General features: G+C 33.2%; 1 protein-coding gene across 1 annotated transcript in view; it reads left to right on the top strand.

Moving 5' to 3' along the window:
• Positions 1-23,399, top strand: part of LOC149416797 (uncharacterized) — a 542,858-nt gene that overhangs the window by 61,171 nt on the left and 458,288 nt on the right. The window lies entirely within an intron of this gene.

Below are 23,399 nucleotides of genomic sequence, written 5' to 3'. Positions count from 1 at the left end.
AATATGCGGTGAGAAAAATGAAGACAATGTTGGTAGTTCTTATTCCAAGTATGGTACAGTTAAATATGACCGAATGGGATAGGGTCCTATTAGCTCAATGGTAGAGCGGTGCCCCGGCGAGGCAAGGGTCCAGGGTTCGATTCCTAGATGTAACCGTATCCTTTTCTGATTTGTCTGTTTCAGATTTTCGTTTAGAAATCGCTAATATTGTCTTCAATAATTAGATTTTTATTTTATTTGGTTTTACGCTAAGCCGGACTTTTACATGGATTTTAAGAACAGAATATTAGCTATCGAATAGTATACACAAAATTTTTAAATCATGAAATAACAGAATTTAACGTGCCTGTAAATTTAAGGTGGTTCTATCATGACATTTCTATATCATGTGTGAACTTGGAGGTACTAACCGGCTTTCTATAAACAAACCCCCTTCATATTTGCGAAAAATCGACAGCTCATCTGAGTTCAGAGCAAAACTAAAGACTCACCTTTTCAACTTGTCGTATCCAGAATAAACCCGCATTTTTTTCAGTAGTATATATTTCGCTCAGTCCATCTCAGGGCATTTTTCTACTTAACTCTCCACTTTAATGTAATAACAATAGTATGCGTAAACTATTTTTGTAATATTTTTTTACCTTACCACTGACACCACGGGCAGAAATCATAACAATATGTTTTTGTAAACGTAAATACGTATGTTAGTCGTAAATCTATAGTTTAAGCCGTGGTTATATTATAGCTGTATTGTGTAATTATCTACTTGGTCATTAAAATATGTGTAGCGAGAGATTTATCTAGATTGTCTCGCTAGTTGTAAGCAACACGACCTATCTATCTACTTGCGAATGAACTACCTACTCGCGACGTCTAGAGCTACCTACGACAATGCGTTGCGAGTTGGTCTGGCACATTACGCCAACTCAGTAAATGGTTCTAGCCTGTTGCCTAGGAATAATAGCAGCGCCAACGAAAGTTCCCGTAGGACCCAGACTGAGCGAGTTGTCTCCGTTTTACCTGTGATCTCGCTTACCTACTGATGCCATCGGCCGGTCTGTATAAGTATAAGCGAGCAGTCAGTCAGCTATCAATCAACCGTCAATTAACAAGGCTAAATGAGTGATAGGACAACATTCCCGGCTCCGCACGGATTCAACCATGGATTCCATCAGGATATCATCATAGCGTCTTGGCCCCGGCCACCGTCCCTGGCCAGCGCTACACCGGATCACAGCGCCCTGGTTCCAGTGCACATCCGCGCACCTAGACCACGCAGCATCCTCCCTGTTCTATGCAGCTCCCGTACAACCGCCTACAAGGTCCACCGCACCTTCGGCTGTCCTGTCAGCACTGGAGTACCTGAAGACCCACGTTCTTCGCCAGTTCCTGACCGTCAACGAGTCTGGTTACCAGCAGCGGCGTCGACTCACTGACCCGCGCTTGACCAGCACATCACCGCCTGCATCCGGAGTATACAACATCGGTCCTAAGTCATTCTCTCATCACGGCAACCTGACTCAATAAAACACTGTGACCTTCCCGCCGTCTTTCACTTCGTGCTTCCTCACAAGATCCCCAAATATGTATAGTTTTGAGTCACTAGGACGAGTTTTCACAGAATTTGAACTATTCATGAAATTTCGAAGTTAATTTTCAAGTTCTTTGAAGGTTCTATTCAAGCTCAGTTATTATTTTCGTTTTGTAAAACAACAGGCTAATAATGATAAAGTGACAGAACTTTAGTAGAACCATATCAGAACGTAAAGATCAATTTTAACATTTGATGAATTATCCAAATTCTCTGAAACAACCCGTCCTTAGTTGTAAATCACTAGACATTAATCTTACTTATAAGCCACTAATTATAAGTCACTAGCTATTAAACTTAGTTATAAGCCATAAGTATTAAGTTATTAGTCTTTTCTTTAAACACGGGTGTTGGACTCTTGTAAATTATAATTTGAAATATGTACTTATTATGTTAATTTGAATAATTATCTTGTATGTTGAAATAAATAAATATATTTTTAAAAAAGTAATGGAAATAGATTAAATGCATAAATTAAGTTGTTAAGAACACTTGAGATTATTATTATTATTTTTCCAGAGTTCTACCACATTTTTTTTATGAAATGTAATTGTAAATGAAAAATTGTAATTGTAATTGTAATGTCTATCAAATTTAACAATTAACACTGCAACATCCAGACCAGACAGATCCATTCATTACGCGCCATCTCCCGACTAAAGCTCGAAGCGTAAACCACTACTCCACCGAGATAACCTTGTGTTCTCAATCGTGTTTCTCTAAAAAAATAATCTTTGAAACGCGTTTTCATACAATATGATGTATGTATTTTTAAGTAACCCCCCACATGCTATAAAGGTTGTTCCCACATCAAAAGCTTGCTCTAGAAAATTCTGAAAATTGGCTTCAGCCTTCGTTAATACAATTTTTATATTCTTGCGATTATTTACGTTTCATGTACTTTATCTAAGCTCAATCATAAGCCGCACATTTTTCAACAAATACATTATCAAAAAATACAGTTAGTATCATCCCCCGCTACCATGATAATAATATTAAAAAATAAACTGCTTTTCTATGTCGAGTCACTGAATTTTATATGCCTGTCAAATTTATATGCCAGTCTTTGGATATTATACAAATATTACTCATAGTCAAAAACGTGTTTTAAAAAAATATGATTTTTTCATCGAATGGGGTAATGTGTTCGGTTTTAAAAAATATTCTCTTTGAGGGGAATGTTTTTTATTAATTCAGTTTTTTTATATTCTCAATGAGCACAAACGTGTTCATTTTTAATAATCTGAATAGGTAATACCGGCTCTTAGAGGATTGGAGCTGGTAATACGTTATCGCATCTACATACATAAGCACACAATATTGTAGTACCCCAAAATAATTCACTATTTGAATTAGTGAGGTAGTTATATTTGGTATCGGATTTCATTTGTTTCATTTATAGTATTGCTGGGATCGACGCTTACCTTATCTATCCAGCATACTATTGGTGTGTCATGTTGAAAAAAATAAAGATGGTTATATTTCACTCAATTTATGTTTATTGAATTAACGTAAATATATTCGCACGACACTAAATCAGAAGATACATAGGCGAATTACACACGCGAACAGCTAGCCCGAACCAGTACCCAACAGAGAACGGCGGTCATAGGAACCTCCACTCAGTAGGTAAGTAGCGCGCTGTTATTTCTTCGCTGGTATACCATAGGAGAAAATATATTATGTGGCTACTGAATGCGCGCGTGGTGATTGCCTATACATTGTTTTACCCATTTTTTAAAATTAAACATCAATGAATCCACATGAAGAGAGGTCATACGTGATTTCATTGTTCTGGTATCCTCTGTCTTTCCGTTTATGGAATCGCCAATTGGGGTATTTTGTAAAGCTTAGTGGGGAAAAGAAGGAGATGTGAAAGACGAAGGTTGGGTAATTACATATCAATACAGATCTATTTATCAAAGACGTTTCTATTCTGAATGATGATCTTTCAACAGGGCGATACTGAGAGTGGCTTCCACATTGGAACATATACTAAGCATAACTACTCTTACATAAGAAAAAAGCTACTTATTTAATTTTTAATGATTTAACTGTAAAAATAAATTTATTCCTTTAAGGCGATGCCATACGTAGTAATTCAAAATCATTTGTTTTTGGTTTGAAAATTTGGTCGCCTAGAAATGTTTCAGATGTTGTAATTAAAAACTGCGAGTAGAATACATCTTGGCCTTTGAAATAATCGAGTATTTACTAGATAAGTATTTTTGTAAGCCCAGAAAAAATAATGTAAAAGCCTATGAAAACTGCTTTAAAGTTCAAAATCTCCTACTTACGAACCCATTTTCGGTTGTGATTTTATTGTTTAATGTGGAAAATTAAGTTATTTATAAAATGATAGAAAAAAAAAAATTTATTGCCTGAACATCCACAAAATAAAATAAAAGGCACTTTTTGGCCATATTTTTTTCATGCATAAATCAAAACAGGCGGATGGTGTTAAGCGGGAATTTAAACCTTATCGCCATCTAAATAAGGGTTGTTATTGATAGTGCCTCAATTTAAAATATTACACGACTTAGTACATCACCTTAAATCATTAAATTATTATCCATAAGAAAACAATACAAAAACCGTACACATTTTTTAATATCATTTCACGTGTTAAAACCTGGTTGTTTTAAAAAGCAATTTATTCGGTTGAAATCATTTTTTAGTACATATTTTTCACATTAAAACGAATCGTTCCCTCAGCAGAGAAAAAAATCTTCCCCCGCATGGTCTTTATTATCCATTCCATATTTAAAACTCAATAGCACACAAAGCAAATTTTCATAATTCATATAACCCTAAATTATGAAAACTAAACAGGGGAAGTGGCGGAGTATCGTGAGTTATTTATAATTATCGTTATCTCTGGAGATTTAATCCTGTATCTAGGTTAAAGGTCAGTGCCCACTTTTTACGAAAGTAAGTTAGTTGACAAAATATAGTTGTACCCTTATTAAAGTTCAGCTGTCTTTAAAGGTCAGGGTTCTCACTGTGTTCAGAAGTCAAATTAATATTTTCGTAATTACGACAACGTAGATAAAGGAATTTTACAATTTCCACGAAAATGATGAATTACAATAATGTGACATTTAACCTTTGACTTGCGATGTACAGAATTGTTATGTTAATTATTTATTGTGTATTTTATTATGAGCAATATCTGTAACTTTATCAAAAATACTAATTTCGGTTGGGTGCATAGAATAAAAAAGTAAACTATAAGTAGCTTCCACATAAATTTGAATGGAAACTTAGGGCGGGTTGTTTCAGAGAATATGAACAATTTTTCAAATCTCAAAGTTAATTTTCAAGTTCTGTGAACGTTCTTTTCCAGATCCTGTTATTATTTAAGTTCTGTCAAGAAACTAGCGGATAGTGATATAATAACAGAACTTGAACAGGACTTTCACGGAACCCGAAAATGAACGTTGAAATTTGTTGAAAATTAATTGTTCAAATTCTATGAAACATCCCATCCTTATTTTGGTTTTAGAGAGTTCAAATTCTATGAAACATACACTTATTTTGGTTTTAGAGAATTTAGCACGCTGTCTGTCTCTCTTACACTTTTTTTTAATTTGAATTTTGCAATCATGGTGAAACACAGTTTTGTATGGAAATACAGGCCCAAATTGGGCTTATATTTGAATCACGAAACACGCCCACAAGGCATATTTTGTGTTATTCTTTATTCTATGTATGGATGTCCGTCTGTACCTCTGGTTCAATGAACTCCGGAATTCGGATTTGCTTTGAATTTGAGCAATAAATCGATAAAGTACCTACATTTGTATAAAATTATTTTACTCATCTTTTTAAAAAAATGTTTTTAATCATACGACGATGTTACTGCTCTACAATATCTGACTCCTAAACAGACGCAACGAGCATTCCGTGAGTCGATATTGCTCCTTCGTGCGCCTTGGTTCCCACAGCGTACCGAGCAACAGAGCAACAGAGCAACGTGGAATATCTCGTTTACTCTCCGAAAATCTACGACCTACAAGTCCAGAATTTAATCAACAAGATTCTCAAGTCTCATCTCTTACTAGTGAAACAGATAAAAAATGATCACGAACACCTCAATATCGTTGTCAAATATACAAATGCTCGCTAAACTATCAAGAGAGTAGTACCTACACTCAAAAAAGTTTCATTCCACGTACGAGTTTTCCAAGAGAAGTGCTTATCAAATGTGGTCAACTACAGTGGTAAACAACAGAATCACAAGGTACTTTTAAACAATCTACCAAGTTTAATTGAAAACTATGTGAAAAAAAGAATCATTAACAAGTCTAAAAAGGATAAAGCAACCTTACATGAATTTATGCAATTTTATTCCAAGTGTGTAAAGCATTCTTCAAGATCCAGTTAATTATCTTAAAATCTTTCCGTGGGGTTGACTACACCACATCAAACATCAAAAACCTTCATTCAGGCGTAAGTTTGTAAAAAGCAATATGTTTAATGTTGTATGGAAAAATTTTGTCACCTTATCAACAGAAAGTCATACAAGTCAACATTGATGGCCTCTTCACCTTCCAATCACACAATAACTTGACTTCTCTTTAATATTTCTTTTCATTAGTTTTTTTTTGCAACAGTTTTCGTTGATAAAAAATTAAAAATACGTGCTTTAAACATTTTTACCACCTTAATAACAACGCTGATATATTATGATAAAAGGATGTATTTACTAAGAAGGCGACTGAAAATAAAAGCAACCTATTCGCCCCCACATTAATAGCTTTGCGAAATTACTTGAAAATTACCGGTGAAAGCACAGTAATAATGGCTTGGCTTATTTGCTAAGCCAAATTAATCTAATTATTTAACTGTAATAATTTTACCAAAAGAGAAAATTTTTTGAGTCAGTATTATTAAAAAATGTTAATTGAATATTCATACTTTTGATTTATAATATACATAACTTAGACTAAATAAACATGTTTTTATTATATTCAATAACTTATTTTTGAACTATTGTTCATTTACAAAAAAAACTCCAATTTAGTCAGGTTCCAAATTGGTTGTGAAAACTTTAAGAGAAATTTGAAAACAAAATAGTAATTAATTTCAATTCACTTAAGCTACAAAGTACCTACTTATATAAAAAATAAATAAACCTGCCGATTATTTTTATTCTATTTTTAAATTGTGCGTTCCTATTGCTTGCCAGAATTACAGAACTGTAAATTTGAACTTTGCATGAAGTCAAATTAGGATTAAAGCAACGCAACAAAACCTCCGTGGTTATCATCCTTGGCCACGAATACAGAAGTCGCGGGTTTAAATCTCGGCGCGCGCAAGTAAATTTCATTTAAGTAATTTGTGTTATTTCACAATTTATTCATTCAAAATAAAATATAGTATATTTGTAATTCGTTCCCAATTGGTATACAGAAATGTTGCTTGATGTGGCTTTATCGTCGTTGGTGACCAGGTCTGAATAACCAGTTGCTTCTCGCTTTCCTGTTCCTCATCTCTTTCGACACCAAACTCTTTTCAGCCTCACAGTATACCCCGATAGGGGATGCTACATTATCACTGGTTCCAGAAGATTGGAGGCAGTTGGGACTCTTATGCGATACTCGCATAAAAAACTAGGATTTTCGATTCTGTAGGAACAAAAAAATCTCAAATTTCAACAGGCAAGTCAACTTCCATCTCATTATTTTTGACGGGTAACAACTTGTTATTTAATAATTTTTTGATTAAAATATGGCAGAAAACGACTATTGCAAAATTGTATGATTATTATTATATATGACATAATTACAGGTCATTAGGTGTGCACACACATTTATTTATTAAATCGCATCTTGCGGTGGAGTCACTAATGTCTCCCATTTAATTTTTCTTCAAATTTTATTCAAGCCATTACATTTTTTCAGCAGATGGTGTGCTACAACAATTTAGCATAATATGATTACAAAAACGTAAAAAATTCCACTGCGAGTTTAAACAGTATAATCTTTTTACCAAGTTATTGTAATTAAATTTTAAAGCGAATTACTGGAGTAAGAAACAACCTCAGATTGAAATGATATCACTGTTTTGTAGACTCTCTTCTTGCACTCTCTCTTATTGGGGGTTGGCTATTATAAGGGTAATTTCCACCCCACGGACTGTTGCCTGGAACATATTTGGAATTGTTTAGATTGACGGCTTCCGTGGTCGAGGGGTAAAGCTTTTGACTAGCAAGACGCAGGTCTCGGGTTCAAATCCCGGTAAGCGCAACAAAATTTTATTTGATCATCCATAATTTTTTTATGATCATTTTTTTTGTTATTTCGCAATTTATTAATTAAAAATAATAAATAGTATTTTAGCGGCACCTTCCAGAGTGGAGGATACTCTCAGTGGAGGTGCAAGAGCACCATTCAGAATTGAAACGTTGCTTCATTGGTTTTGGCCGTGTTTGGTGTTTCCCCAACTTCCTCTTCCCCATCTCCTTCCTCTCCCCACTACGTTCAGCCTCAAAACATAACCCGATTAGGGATGCCATAGTCTCACTAAGTTTTCTCCTTGTATATCATGACAAGTTTTTCATGAAGAAATGTTCCGACGTCGTGATAATATATTCGTAATCTACTAAAAGTTTAACAGGAAACCTGTTAATTCATGCAATCCCTCTCTATTAATCAATCATTTTAAGAGATTCTGAATAAATTAGCAATGCCCATTTTTCTCCGTGCACTTTTGGGAAAATTTATGTTTTTCTAGTACACATAAAGCAGGTAAAATATTGTTTTTTTTTTAAATTCTGTATTAGCCGTTTTGTAGACCTAAATATATATAAAATAAGAATAATAAAAAAGACCGTTTGGGATGGAAATTTTTCTTTGTGAAATCGATCCTCAATTCATGTCCTTTTGTGAGGAACATTACAGCCTAGTTGACATCGCCCTCTCTGACTAGTGTAGATTTTTAAAGAAATTGTATTTTCTTGAATTGAAAGGAGACTTGGAAGTTTCCTGTCTTTAGAAATTAAACAGGTTTTCCACAAGACTATAGGACGTCGTTAAAATGTCGGATACGTCTTCGTAATTAGTGAGAAACCACCTTATTTAGGGCAGCTTTCACGAGATACAATTCAAAGTAGAATTTAACATAGATTTTAAAAAGAACATTTCTATTATATCTTACTGAGAATACTTCAAGGCGTACTGAATATTTGTATATTTATTGTTTTTTTATTTATTGTTTTGGTGTTTAATTCGTAGAACTCCATTTAATTTTTTTTAATAAATTTAAAATAAATCAAATTTAATAATGTTATAATAATTATTAATGCCTTATTAAATTTGATTTATTTTGAATATTTGTACGTATTTATTACTTTAACAAAGATAAAAATATTAAAAATAATAAGATGGATTATTAGTTTTTTTTAAATAAAAAATAGTTTTCCTGTAATCTCAAGCAAAAACTCTATTCTATACGTTGATTGTTGTAATTTCTAACAACTGGTTTCGCCGGAGTTTTACTCGTAAACGATCAAACTAGTTGACTACTTGGTGTTTGTTTTTATTATTTGACAATGAACTTTACTAAAAATCACTTACAACTCTGTAAGCGATTTTTCATTTTTTTTCCTAGTTCCAACTTCTCCCAACCGTCTGAAGCAAGTGAGACTATGGCATCCCCAATTGGGATATGTTGTGAGGCTGAAGGTGGCAGGGGGAGAGGAGATCGGAAAGAGGAAGGTTGGGAAGTACCTGGTTATTCAAATCTGGTTACCAAACACAGCCAAAGCCATTTCATGGAGCGTTTCAATTCTGAATGCTGGTTTTTACACCACGGCGATACTGAGAGTATTTTCCACTTTGGAACGTGCCACAATTATGCTATATATTATTTAAAATATATAAAGCATAATTCTAGTAATTTATGAAATAACACAAATTAATCAAATATAATTGACTGACGCACGCCGGGATATAAACCCGCGACCTATATATTTATTTCTATATATTTTTCCCATATTTATAAGTGAAAATATTTGTAAATGTTTTTAACTGCTGTTTAAGTTAATTCGTGAAAAATAGTTTGGATGCAGGTGAATTCTCTAGTTGATGTTTCGTATATATTTTTGTCAATTGATATCTGTATCTGTTTTTTCTCCATAATAAAAAAAAAAAAAAAAAAAAAAAGACCTCCAGCTTGGTAGTCGAGGGTTTTGCCTCTCAACCACGAAGGACATAAAAAATATTGATGGAATTGTCAATGTCAGCTGAAAGATAATGCGTCCATCTGGAAATTCCAGGCAAAAAACGGAACTGTCAACTGTAAGTGTACGAATACACAGGACGCGTGTTTCGGCTTTCAGATTATCGATGCTCAGTGCCTAAGGTCGTCGGCGGCAGTTGGCGCCGACTTGTAGACACGTACAAAGCGGGTAAAATCTGCGCCATCTGTGCGGTAGCCTGACAGCAGTTGTCAGTTTTCACAAAATGTCGAGCTCGTCAGACGAAGATTTATTTACTTTTGGAGAATACTTTATTGAAATTAAGAAACAAAACTTTGGCACAGTGTGAAGAGTGTTTCTTTTATCCCAGACTAGCGATTTGTTGAAAACATCGGCAATTAACAGGTCGTTTATGTTGACACTATCATCCTGCTCAGTAAAATAAGCACCACTAACCGGCGTCACCGGCGAGTAGGAATTAAGAATTCATTGTACGAACACAAAGGACGCGGGTTTCTGCTTTCGGATTGGTCGGCGCGTAGGCGGCCAACTAGCGCAGAAGCTCCAACGAGAATGTTTGTATGTAAACGTATGAGACCGCACATAGTGAAGGCAGGTTCAGATTTGTGTACGCGCGTGGCGGCGCCGACTATCTTCCTGCTCAATAAAATAAGCGCCACTAACCGGCGTCATCGGCGAGTAGGAATTAAGAATTCATTCCGGTAAAGCTTATCGGCTCCGCTACGTGTAATTTAACCTAACCTAACCTAACCTAACCTAACTGTGATTTTCTATAACAAAAAAATGACCCTTTAATAACGCCCACTCGCGTCCCCTTTAGAGTTTTATCCCAGTTTTCAAGTAGTTTGTGGGCTACGCTAGGTTTGTATGGACTGGTTTGTGATTTAATTCTAGTACCTTTTTTCCATGTTATTTCCTGTAAAAAAAATTGCCCCTTTAATAACGCCTGCTTGCGTCCCCTTTAGAGTTATATCCCAGTTTTCAAGTAGTTTGTGGGCTACGCTAGGTTTGTATAGACTGGTTTGTGATTTAATTATAATACCTTTTTCCATGTTCATCTGCCTACTCTAACCCAAACTAAAAACCTTACCTATTTTGTAAAAAAATATTATTAGTATATGGCAACACTTTTCTTTTTTTAGTTGGCACTACTGAAATTTCAAAAGTAATTAAATAGTCATTAATTTGATTTTCTTAAGTCATAGTTGATAAATAAAACATGGTTTCTATGTATCGCGTACGAAATTTCAAAACTCTATAACTCAGTTAATAGTGCCGACCCCCACCTAATTCTTACAGATTCGGATTCCCCAGCCCTAAATTAGTCTAAATCAAGTTCAATTTCGGTTATTCGAGTGACTCCCATAAACCGAATTTTACCCGCCGAATTTTATCACAAAGAAAGTTCAGACGTTCCCTTGTTTTATATTTAGATGTTCATTGATTATATTTAGATGAGGCACGAAGCAAATTGGTTCCCCTTTTTACTCCAATTAGTCAAATTTGACCTCCAACGCTCCCGATACTCTGCCGAACGACAGAAAACTACCGAATCCGGTCCCAGAGCACTTCTACTATCGTAATAATAGCGGAACACGTTTCAAAGAGATATGTAAATATGCAATGGCCCCTCTACGAGTAACCTGTGATTTTTCACGTGTCTGAAAATATGAGTTCTTATAATATATATAATATTATGTGGGCACTTTATCTTGCGTGAATTAAAAAGATTTTTTATGAAATTTGTATCCTTTTTTTAATCAGTTCCAATTTTAAAAATGTCAAAAATTAAAATTAAAAAATATATACATACTCGAATATGTGATTCACTTGGCTGACTGATTATGCAATTTTTCTTGTGAATGATAATTTTAACACATTTATTCTTTTTTTACAATAAATATGTACCTACTCACCACACAACATAACCGACCAATGTAAAATTAAAAAATAATAATTGCTTCAAACTCCACTTAGCTCAAAGCTGAGATTGAAGCCATGCATAATAGCTATAGGTATTTCTTCTACAAAGAAACGCACAAAGGGAGAGATTTTCTTTATTTGGGACGACGATAAAAGTATTACGAGGAAAATAGTTTGTGTTATTTTGTTAAGCAAGTCATTTGTAATTTCTTAATTACATCTGCAATATTTCGCGACCTTTTTCCTAAGAGGCAAAATGAGCAAACCCGAAAGCCATCACGTCTGAATTTAAGGATTTAATTAGTTCCTTAGCGGCTGTAAACACAATTCTTAGCCCCGTTAATAAAACATTTCTGACTTCTTACGTTTACAAAGGAGCCCCCCATTACGGAATATTAGATGGCTTCTTTTCCTAATGAAATAACAGGTAAGTACAAAAGTTACAAAGATACAAGAGTAGAATGAATACACTGTAAGAGTAATAATAATTAATGAATTATTTGACTCGGGGTGTTTTGTTTTTGTACGTAATAAGATTAGTAAAGATATTTAAATAATTGGAGAAGTTAAATGTTCAAAAAAGTATTTCTGTTTAGTCTTTATTCGAAACTTTTTATCCGAACTAATAGAAAATAGAAATCCACACTGGCGCGGACCCGAAAACATCAAAGGATATTATTACACAGAGAAAAATGAGTATTGCGCGAGCCTTGATAATATACATATCATGACGAAATGCAAACATATATTGTGATAATATATTCGCAATTTTATTTTATATATATTTTATTCGCAAAAAGTTTATCAAGACACTATCTTCATTTTTTCACCGTACATTTTTATTTTCTGCCAACTTGATGAAAATAAAAATACTAAAAGTACCTACTATAGAGTCAACTTTTACTAAACGCAATCTAGACAGTGTCTAGATAATATAATAAGATAATTGTGGATAAATATATTCTATTTTAATTTTAATGTGCGACATCCATTGACTTTTCGCGCAAGTTTAGGATGAATATATTTTTTTTACCGTATTCGCTAAAAAAAATTGTTAATAAATCGCTAATATTGTCATCAATAATTAAATTTTATATAAATTCGTCAAAGCGTGCAATCCCATTTTTAACCGGATTTCCAATAATTTGAACATATTATCCTAAACATTTGTTTTAGGAGCAATGTCTTTCTTTAAAAAATAATGACTTGTGTTAAACATTCAAACAACCGATACAGACATTTCAAATAAAGATTAATTAAATCATAACATAATTTTGATGCACACTTAAACTCTTGTCTTATATGATTTATACTAATCGGTTCAAATTTTACAAATTAAAAGTTGATTGAACTTAAGTAATTTTACGCATTATACAGAAATACTGGAATCCACGCATGCACCTATGCACCGACAACCGAAATTAGGATGTTTGATTAAAGTTTTACATCCGTGGAAATGGATTTTAAATATTATAATGTCTAGACTTATTTACAAAACTCACTTGTAAAGATAATAAGTAGCTCGGTGAACAAACGAAGTTAAATGTGATGTAGCTTTTTAAAACAAATGCAACTTTTATCATAATATTACAAAAATACTATCAATTAGTAGGAGGCAGTTATTCTATTTTCAAAAGCACGAAAATTGCCTAATATTTGGCAATATTAAATTTGCACTGCTTTTCTTTGAATTATTTCTAGATTGGTACATTTTTCATCTAGTAAGGTCATTGTCATTTAACTTTCAAAATATCTGGTGCAGTGATGATCAACTCTTTTAACCGGATGGCCAATTTATCCATTTTCAATTTGTTCGCGTACCGCAGGGGTTGGGTATATACTTAAATTTGACGTGGTTAACTTTGCAGTCGGTGGTGTCGCAAACCTATTTTTTTTGTAAAACGATAATTTATTATTAAAATAATAAAAAAACCCAAAAACAAAGCCCCGCAGGAAAAATTTTGCTAGGTTCAAGGTCAAACCAATAAATGCTGGATTTTAGACAAAACTTTGACATGAAATTTTTAAATAGATCTCGACAAAGCCGCTCTGCGAAGGTAAATTATTTTGTACAATGAAGTTCAAACCACGAAATTTTAATTTTTAATTGTATTTCTGTAAAAAAAGCTCATTATTTTGAGAGGCTGATTCAAAACTTTGAATAAAAAAGCATTCCGATAAACCCTTTTACAAAAGAGAAAAAAAAACGATGAAAATTTTTCTAACCGAAATTTTTTAATGTTTTTTTTTTAGCTAATAGGCCGTATGAAATAGGCCCGCGGGCCGCGGGTTGCTCATCTCTGCCTCAGGCTTGCTCCATATTTTTCAAATAAAAAGAAAAAATCTGGTGAAAGAGGCTCGATTTTTTATGTCTTTTATCTGAGCGTTTTCCAGTGAAATACAAGGTTGAACGAAACATATCAGAAACCAAATACAAACTTGTAATTTTCAACGATTTTAAAAAAAATCTACAGAATTTCTACAATTTTTTAAGTAACGTTACTGATGAGATTTAAACGATTATTAATTTATAAAATCATCACGTTTCAAATGCAATAAAATGGCTTAACTATTAGATTAAGATTTTTTACGGGCACTAATCTGGAGTCAGTTTAGCCGGCAGTACAAAAAGTGACTTATTTAATATGGAGCCCTTAACGATTTAGAAACGTGTTATTTTAATTAACATTTTGATGAGATTTTTCCAGTCTGATTAATTCCAGAAGAGGTAACATGGGTGAACGATTGACTGCCTAGATTTTCAGATTTAACCGCTCTTGACATTTTTTTTTGTTTCCAGGAATTATCTTAACGAACTTGTCTCTACTAAACAGATAAAAATCGGAAAACAATGTGAATGTTAAATGAAAATAATTATTGCTCTTTGTAGATCACACATGGGTACGTTTTTTGTTTATGCCAATGGAACAACGGCTCACTTTTTTGGGGAATATTGTGAAGCTGAAAGAAGTATGGAAAGTAGGAAGAAATAGATAGATACTTTCAGTATCATCCTGGTGAAAGAACGCCATTACGAATAGAAACCTTGTTTTAGAGATCTGAATTGGCAGGTACTTCTCCACCTTCCTCTTCCTCATTTTCTTCCCCTCTCCAATATCTTCAGCCTCATAATATACCCCGATCGGGTATGCAATACTCTGACTAGCTCCAGGCGATTGGGAGCAGTTAGGACTATTCTGGGTTACTCACAATGGATAGTGAAAAGTGGATATGTCCAGAATGCATGGCAAAAGTCATTTAGACTTCAATTCTGAATAGTTGCTTTTAACCAAGGTGACACTGAAAGTATCTATCGCTTTGGAACAATCAAATACTCCATCCCTTCAAACCATGGTGGTTTTGTCTGCGTTTATGCATTAAAAAAGATAAGAATGTAAGAAAAATCTGTGTTATAATTTTACGGCGCATTAAACAGCTCGTAATTCAAATTCAGTGCTTAAAAATCCACACGTCCGTATTAGCGAGTATTTAAATGATACCAATGCGTGCGTTTATACCTAGTTCATACAAAATATACGCGTGGCGTTTCAACGGCAAACCGTGGGAGTGTATAAACTTCAACATGTGCGCAGCGACTATGAGATTTTTTAACACGAAATTTGTGGGTAATAGTTTTTTTTCGTGATAATCGTGTTTTAAGTTGATCATATTGAGTTACAAGTTAATAACTGAAGATGTTACTTTTTATATTTTAAAAAATCTAACAGTTTCCTGCCAAAATTGATATTTAAAATAAACTTTTATAATCTGCATCCCCAAATTTTATATTTATTTTTTATACTAACCCCACACAGAAAGCCATGAGGAAAATATTTTCACTCAGGGTCTGTGTAATCTTATGGGATACTGTGTGGAGGCCCTTTTTAAGTAAACGATGTTTTGGGAAGGTAAAAGGTTAGGTAGAAATTTGGGCAGTTACGGACATGTGAATAGTAATAATAATATTGATTTATTGTCTTCTTTCTTAGTAATATATAGATATAATGATATCCTCACTGGGATCTCTCGTGCTGGGGATGTCATATACATATTATAATTTAATTATAAGAAATTAATATTACAACAAAGTAACTTATGAATTTAATTATAAACATATATCATGTAGTATATATATATATATTTTTTAAGTAATTTTGAAATAAGTAAGATAGTGTTTTTTGTATGGTTCAGTTTAGTAGATTCGGTTATAGTCTGTGTTTGATATCAGTATATTTTCTATTTCAGATCTCCCTATATTAAGTATCCAGCTTTTTATTTGAGATTTAAATGTTAAAATGTTGAGGTTTTTGAGTGAGAGTGGTATTTTACTGCAGAGTTTAATACTATGATATAAGAAGCTTTTTTGCCCAAAGGTTGTATTAGTAGTTATTTGTTGGATAAGCTTTTGACCATAAGATCTAGTGTTTCTATTGTACGTGTTTGACGTTATTTCTTGGGTTTTGTACTTATGAATGTAATTGAGTATAGTTGTTTAATTGACAGAATATAGTTGTTTAATATATCCTTTCCACTGCGACTCAAGGCAACTGGTCGAGAGTCCAGTTGGAGAGGTCAAAGGGTCTTCCCAAATCAGCCTGTCCCGATCTGGCGCGCCGCGCAGCTCGTCCTGCATCCTGAACACACCTCATCCGATAAACCCGGGCACCCCTGCTTAATCAACAAACGTTGCGAGCCTCTTGGAGTGACCTATGGCAGAGGTGTTGGTTATCCAATAAATGATTCCCAGGACGACAGTACCCTAACCCGCCTCCCAAATTCTATCTAACTGCTAGATGGCTAATCACTGGAACAGTGATATGGTGAAAATATTTTAGATTTAAGAAAAAATATATAATTATGGAAAATACGAACATAGGATTCGTAGATTTTTTTCTTCCTTTTCAAACTCCGATTGAATTCCCAATCAATGTTCCCACGTTTGTTGCAAGTTGTCATTCAAACACAATTAAAAAAATTAGAAAGAACGTTGCTCCACTGAGATACGAATGGCCACTGCCTCCAAGCAAAGGCAATCTAGTCTGGTGTCACGTTAAACAGCTAATGTACAATAGATGAACTATTTATTCAAATTAAATTTTCATTTGAAATGTTAGTTGCTTATTTTAGGTTACCCTATTCATTGTACGTGGCCATGACCCGCCTGTAAAACTTGTACAGCATCATTTAAATTTAGTTTGGTCGTGAATAATTTCATAAATTCAAATAACCCTTTAAATCATCCTATATTGAGTTGGCCTTATACAACCCTGTAAGCACAGGGGCGGTGGCGACCACCGTTTAAGGCTGCCGAGTTTATCAACGTTTAGGGGTATTTGCTTAGGGGCGGTCCAAGGGCTGGCCGGACCATCCCTGGCCTCGGCTCGCCTTTACCGCCCGCAGGCATTAGATAGTGACCGACGTCTTAGTTGTTTGACTTGGAAACTATTGTACTAAATTAATAGTGTATAATGCCTTACGTCGAAACGTTGGAGTTGAATTATTTTTATTTCTGAAGTTTTCTTTTTGAAGGGGATTTTTAGGATGGGTTGTTTCACGGAATTTGAAAATTTCATCAAATTTCAAGTATTGTGAAAGGTCTATTCAAGTTCTGTTATTATTTAGCTATAAAATATGTAAAACCCAACTAAAAGGGTACTGAAAACTTATAACAAAAAAAATACAGATAAAAAAACTTAAAACACAAATTGATTCAAACATTTAATAAAAAATAAATCTACAAATACAGCAACAGAAATAAATTTATAACACCCCTCTCGTAGACACCAGCATTGCTTTTTTAGGATAAAAATATAGATATTAAATTTTGTTACATGAATTATTACTTATGTTTATGGTTTTTCTAAAGAAATGCATATAAAAAATTATATACGTAGTTATTTTAAATTAAATAGTTATCGAAAAATCAAGCCTTTACGTCGATCAATAAGGGCGATGTCACGCCTATTTAAATATATAAATTTAGTTGGTTCTTATTTATGAAAACGACATTTCAAACTGGAAATAATTGCATTGTCCATAGAATAGCCAGCGACATCTGTTACCGAATATACAGAAATGTTCCCAAATATATAGAGTCCATGAAATAGCCAGCGACATCTGTTAACAAGTACACAGAAATGCTCCAAAATATATAGAGTCCATGGAACAACGAGCGACATCTGTTAACAAGTTCACAAATATATAGAGTCAGTGGAACAGATAACGACATCAACAGGTACACAAAATTAATTTTCCGTTGAATTCATTACACTGGGTTTGATAATATAAAATATCTCTTACATAAACTAGTATTATTGTAGGTCCTTGAGGTAAAATTTCGCAAACAATTCTGTACAAAATGCCATATAATATTTATAATTAATTATTACCCACTAACAATTCCAAGATGTCTAAAGGGTATCTATCATTCTAAGACAATTCTAAAAAAATATTTTATTTTAGATCACCAGATTACTAGAAATATCCAGCTCTATATTTTGTTTGTATTGACACTTGGATTATTGGTATTTTTTATTAAATCTGAAAAATGTAGGTTTTAATCACTATTGTTAATGAAGTGAATCTCTTCAAGAACAATTACTTTCTCTGCTATTTGACAGCCGGATTTCCCATTTTTCTTCGTATTCGTCATAAAAAACCCTTTTTTTTGCATTCCATGTACTACGACCTATATTCAAACCACTACGTTTTCGAGGGTGACCGGATAAATCATCACAATGATAATTCATCACACCTTTAAAAAATATAGTCATGGAAAGTGATGAAACAAAAATTTATTAACTGGGTTAAGTAGGTTAGGTTAGGTTCGGTTAAAAAAAAAATTCATCGTTTCTCTTGACGTTATATCACTTTTTAAAAGTGTGTTAAATTGTCACTGTGTTGAGTTATCATGGAACCGTTTTCGAGACATAATTTAAATACAGAACTGTGATCAGGAAAATCAACGACAAGTAACAAAATAACTAATATTCGCAATATTCACAACATAACAGCACTAAAATAAGAATAACTTGTGTTCCATATTTAAAAACCAAATAATATTCTCAGTAAACAACCCAACATGGAGAGGTCCGATATATTTGTTATCGCGATAAAGACTCGCAGCGGCGGCTTTTGTGCTTGCGGCAAATATTTTGTTGCAACTGATTTTTTAAATTGTAAAATTTTATAAGATATTGATTTAAGTTATATGTCGTACAGGGCAATTTCAATATAAATTAAATGCTCAACATAATTACCATGTTTAATTGGATAAGAATTGATATTTTATTGGTCAAAATGGCGTCGCAAATAACACATAATATACGTAAAAGATAAAAATGATTACTGTGGGTTATCCTTAGGTGATAGACATATATCACTGTGAACTTTTCTGTAGGCTTTTTCAAAATATACAATTATGTACTGCATTATTTTGTTACATCTTCTAAGGTTTAGCCAGCGTTAACAATGTAAGCGCGAGAAATTTTTTTTTTGCTTCATTACAAATCGTCGACTTTTCTATGCTTTCTTTAAATATAATATGCATGTATTATATACATAAACCTTTCGCAATAAATTCTCTAAACGATAGTAAAAACCGTATTAAAATCTTTTGCGTAGTTTAGGAGAACTAAGCGCACAAACAGACAGACGAAAAGCGACTTTATTTTAAACAATTTATAGATGGATGCATATTTACATTGTAATTGAACATGTTCATCTTAAGGCGAAGCTTAATGCTAAATTACTATTTTGATTAATCTTTATAACTTATCGGTGTACATTATGAATACCAAAAAATATGCTTTAGATAAATTCAAGGTTTTCCTATCGTTTCGCTAGAGTAGAATACAAATAAAAAAATAAATTACTCAATAAAAAACATAAATGTAAGCTACAAATTTTTTTTTTCAATAGAAATGTATGAACGCATCTTTATGTACAACTTTAAAAAAAATGCAGTTTCTTAGGTGAGATTATCTGTGACAGTTTCATTTGATTCACTTTTTTGATTTCTTATAAAATTATTTACAAAATAAATAAAAACCAGTTTTGTGCTTGAAATCGAACGTTTCTGGACTCCGTTTGTCAAGCGATTTTGATGCCTACTACCTACAATATAAGGTTTACCAAGAATATAAACATTTCTGAACATTAAAAAACAATAAATAAAAGACGATAAAAAGATAACGGTCTCAACTGGATATCGAACCCAGAAGCTTTGTCTTACCGGGACAACGTAAAGTTTGAGTGGAAAAGGATGTTTTCCCGGTAATACAGATGATGGGTTCGATTTACATTGACACCTTTATCTTTTTTTTTGTTTTCTGTGCTTTTTTCTGTATCTTGTTCTGTTTCTTGTTTCGTTATGTTTGTTAGTATTATCTTTTCCTTCAATGATATATTACAATGATGGGTATGACCTAAAAAAATTAAAGAAAAGTTGTTCCAATAAAACTTTGACATAATAATAATTTTGACGCAAAGCTTTTAGTTCCTACAAAAAATAGATCATTTAAAGTTATCAAGGCCATAAAGATGTTTTTGGCAATCGCTACCAATGTACTCCTCATAAAAGCTCTCATACGAAAAAATCCCCCATTGCAGAGGTTCTCTATTTGGGAGGCGGGTATGAGAATAACCAACACCTCTGCCATAGGTAACCCCAAGTAGTTCGCTTTCATTGGTGAACTAACAGGAGTACCCAGGTTCATGAGGTAGAGTTTGTCCAGGTCTTGACAACTGATGCGTTTGCCCACCAACCGCGTGACGGTCGGATCTTGAGATACCGATACTTTCTTCAGAGCCTGTGTGGAATGAATATATAAAAAAATCTTAATTGAATACATAAAACACTGTTGACGTATAAAACGTCTGTCAGCAAAAAACACTTGTCAATTTGAGTCCCAACACGCGTTAGTAGATCTCACCCCTTTCCGTATATCCGTGTTTGTGGCGGGCTATTTGACCTTCCCCCGAAGACCCCTAACCCCGAGAGGTCATCAGACCCGCATGGGTTGATACCATGCCTCCTTTTCTACTTGTCTCACCGCGTGTAAAGGGATGATTGATCTGGGATAAGGGATGTCTTTTATTTTATAATTGCTTGTTTATATAAATTTTCTGTAATTCTTTGATTTCATTTTTTTTATTTTTTTTATTAGGTACAATATTTTTTACAATTCAAGTTTTCAAGTAATGTAGGCCTCACTGGGTGGCTTGCCCGTGCTGAGACCTTCATTTTATAATATGAAAATATAAACTACATAATACATTTAAAGAGAAAAATTATACATTTAAAATTAAAAATACATAATAATATATTTAAAATTAAAAAATAATACATTGAAAATGATCTTGTGTGTTTGTGAGTGATGTGTGTTTATATTGGTTTTGTGTGTTACGTGTAGGTTTTATTTTTATTTTATGCTTTGAAATTTTGGTAATATTGTCTTTTTTGTTCTTTAATCCATTTTGTAATTTTGTGTGTGAATTTATTTTTATTTTCCTCAATTTTAATTTAAAGTTTTACACTGTTGAAAGCTTTTATTGCATGATATTGGTAGTGTCTTTGTCCAAAGCTTGAATTTACTGTCGGAGTTTTTATGTTTTCTTTGTACGCTTGTCTAACTGGTCTGTTAGTGTTATTTTGTGTATGTTGAATTTTTTTTTTGTCAAAAATGTAGTTGAGTAGTGTTTTAACGTATAATTGGCGTATATCTAGTACGTCATAGTTTTAAATCTGCAGTGAAAACTTTTTTATGAATTTTTCGACATTGGCAACCTTTAAAAAAAATGTACACCTCCCAAGAGCGCCCACGTCTGCACAGAGATAGGGAAACTATATCGACAAGCGGCTGGGCGGCGTAGTGAGGCAAGTTATGGTAAGGTCTGTAGGAAGGACTTTACTAATGTTGTTCTTAATGAATCCCGGATTATATGAAGTAATAATTAAAAGTGATGTTTAATTATTACGTAGTACAAACTTAGCACGGAGTATATATGGCATCAGTTTTTGTTCGACCAATCATGGAGCATACAGTAAAGCTTTTAAATCATTTTTCAAGAATGGTTTTTTTAATTCTTATAGTAAAAATATAGAAATAAATAAGTATATTCAGAATCGGTACTTTTTGATCTACCTGAATATATTTTTAAAAGCCTAAATATTTTTTACTTAAATTCCTTAATAGGGGGATGTAATAGTCTCACTACAAGGGGAAAAATGATCTTTTTAAAAAAAGTGAAAGCATGCAAACTTCCGATAAAATATTAGTCATTCAGAATATAGGGTTTCCAATAAGAGGTGTTATTTTATTATTTATATAAATTAAATTTTTATTTATTTTATATACATAAACACACACTTGCCACAAACTACATATCATTTCTTATCACTTATCACTTTTTTATCACTTCTTTAATTTTATTATGTATATAAATTAAAAATGACAGCTTCAAAAGTAACATCTACCGAAATAGCGGGCTATTCAAAATAACAACTCTTATTGGAAAACCCTATATATCGAGAACACGTGTTCTTTTCTTAGATATCATGACGGAATACTGCCATATAAGTATGTCAGTAACAATATCAGTATTTGTATGAACACGTGTTCCGCCGTCCTCATAAAACATTCGCTTTTGACTGATACTTCGTTACGAACTCTTTCAATTAATTCGTTATAGGCGGCCAACAGTCCAATTTTTAACGGGAAAATTAGTAATATCATATCAGTAAGTTTTCTCCGTGTGTCTCCAAGAGGTTGGGAGCAGTTGAAATGTTTGAGTGGCACTAAAAAATAATTCTCTAAGTTTCTTGTTTACGTATATCTACCTCATTTGGTAAATATGCTTAAATGGTAATAAAAGTCTTTTCATTTGATAATTAACATTTTCGCCTAATTAGCAGTCTGAGATCAATTTAAATACATATGGTTAAACACGCGGATAGAATGCACGGAATATTACATTATTCACGTTCCAAAGTCCATGCCTCGTCATCTGTTTTATTTTAGCCTGCAGATGTTGATTACTGAGAAATGATTGTTTCATTTCTAAAGCACGCATAAATAAAACAATGCATCATTTTATGCAAGCATTGAGTTTCAATTATCAGTAATGTTTTCAATGCAGTCAGCATGTCATCATTAATATTTCTTCTAAATTAGTGAGCAAAGTGATATTTATATAAATTAACTTGCTAACCATCTCACTGTTTCCCAGGAGGGGTAAGCAGAGAGGATTGATTGCTTAATTCAAACTCATGTATCATCTCATACTCCTCTGATATTCTGATCCGACTCAAGTATTTGATTTACTTGGTCTTACCATATCTATCTATGGCGTCACGCACTCCAGCCATGCGCATTGTGTGTTCTCCTTACTCCACGTGTATAAAAATCATATAACCATATACCTTTCTTCATATGAATTTATGAGGAATTCTATTGTGATAATTTGGTGGTTTAAAAACTTAGTAACCTTGTATCCATTATTTATTTGTTACCGAATATCTTTTAACATACATCTGTCTAAAGGTATAAATAGTTGAGTGTAATAAAGCAACTATTTATACCTTTAGACAGATGTATGTTAAATGACATGGTATAACATAAATCGGTCTAAATAGTTGGGTGTAATCGGATCTACCGCAAT

This window comes from Hesperophylax consimilis, chromosome 16, assembly GCF_061612785.1.
Source record: "Hesperophylax consimilis isolate HC1 chromosome 16, BYU_Hcon_1.0, whole genome shotgun sequence".
Lineage (NCBI taxonomy): Eukaryota > Metazoa > Arthropoda > Insecta > Trichoptera > Limnephilidae > Hesperophylax > Hesperophylax consimilis.
The sequence above is the reverse complement of the archived record's forward strand: the minus strand, read 5'-3'. Positions and strand labels throughout refer to the sequence as shown.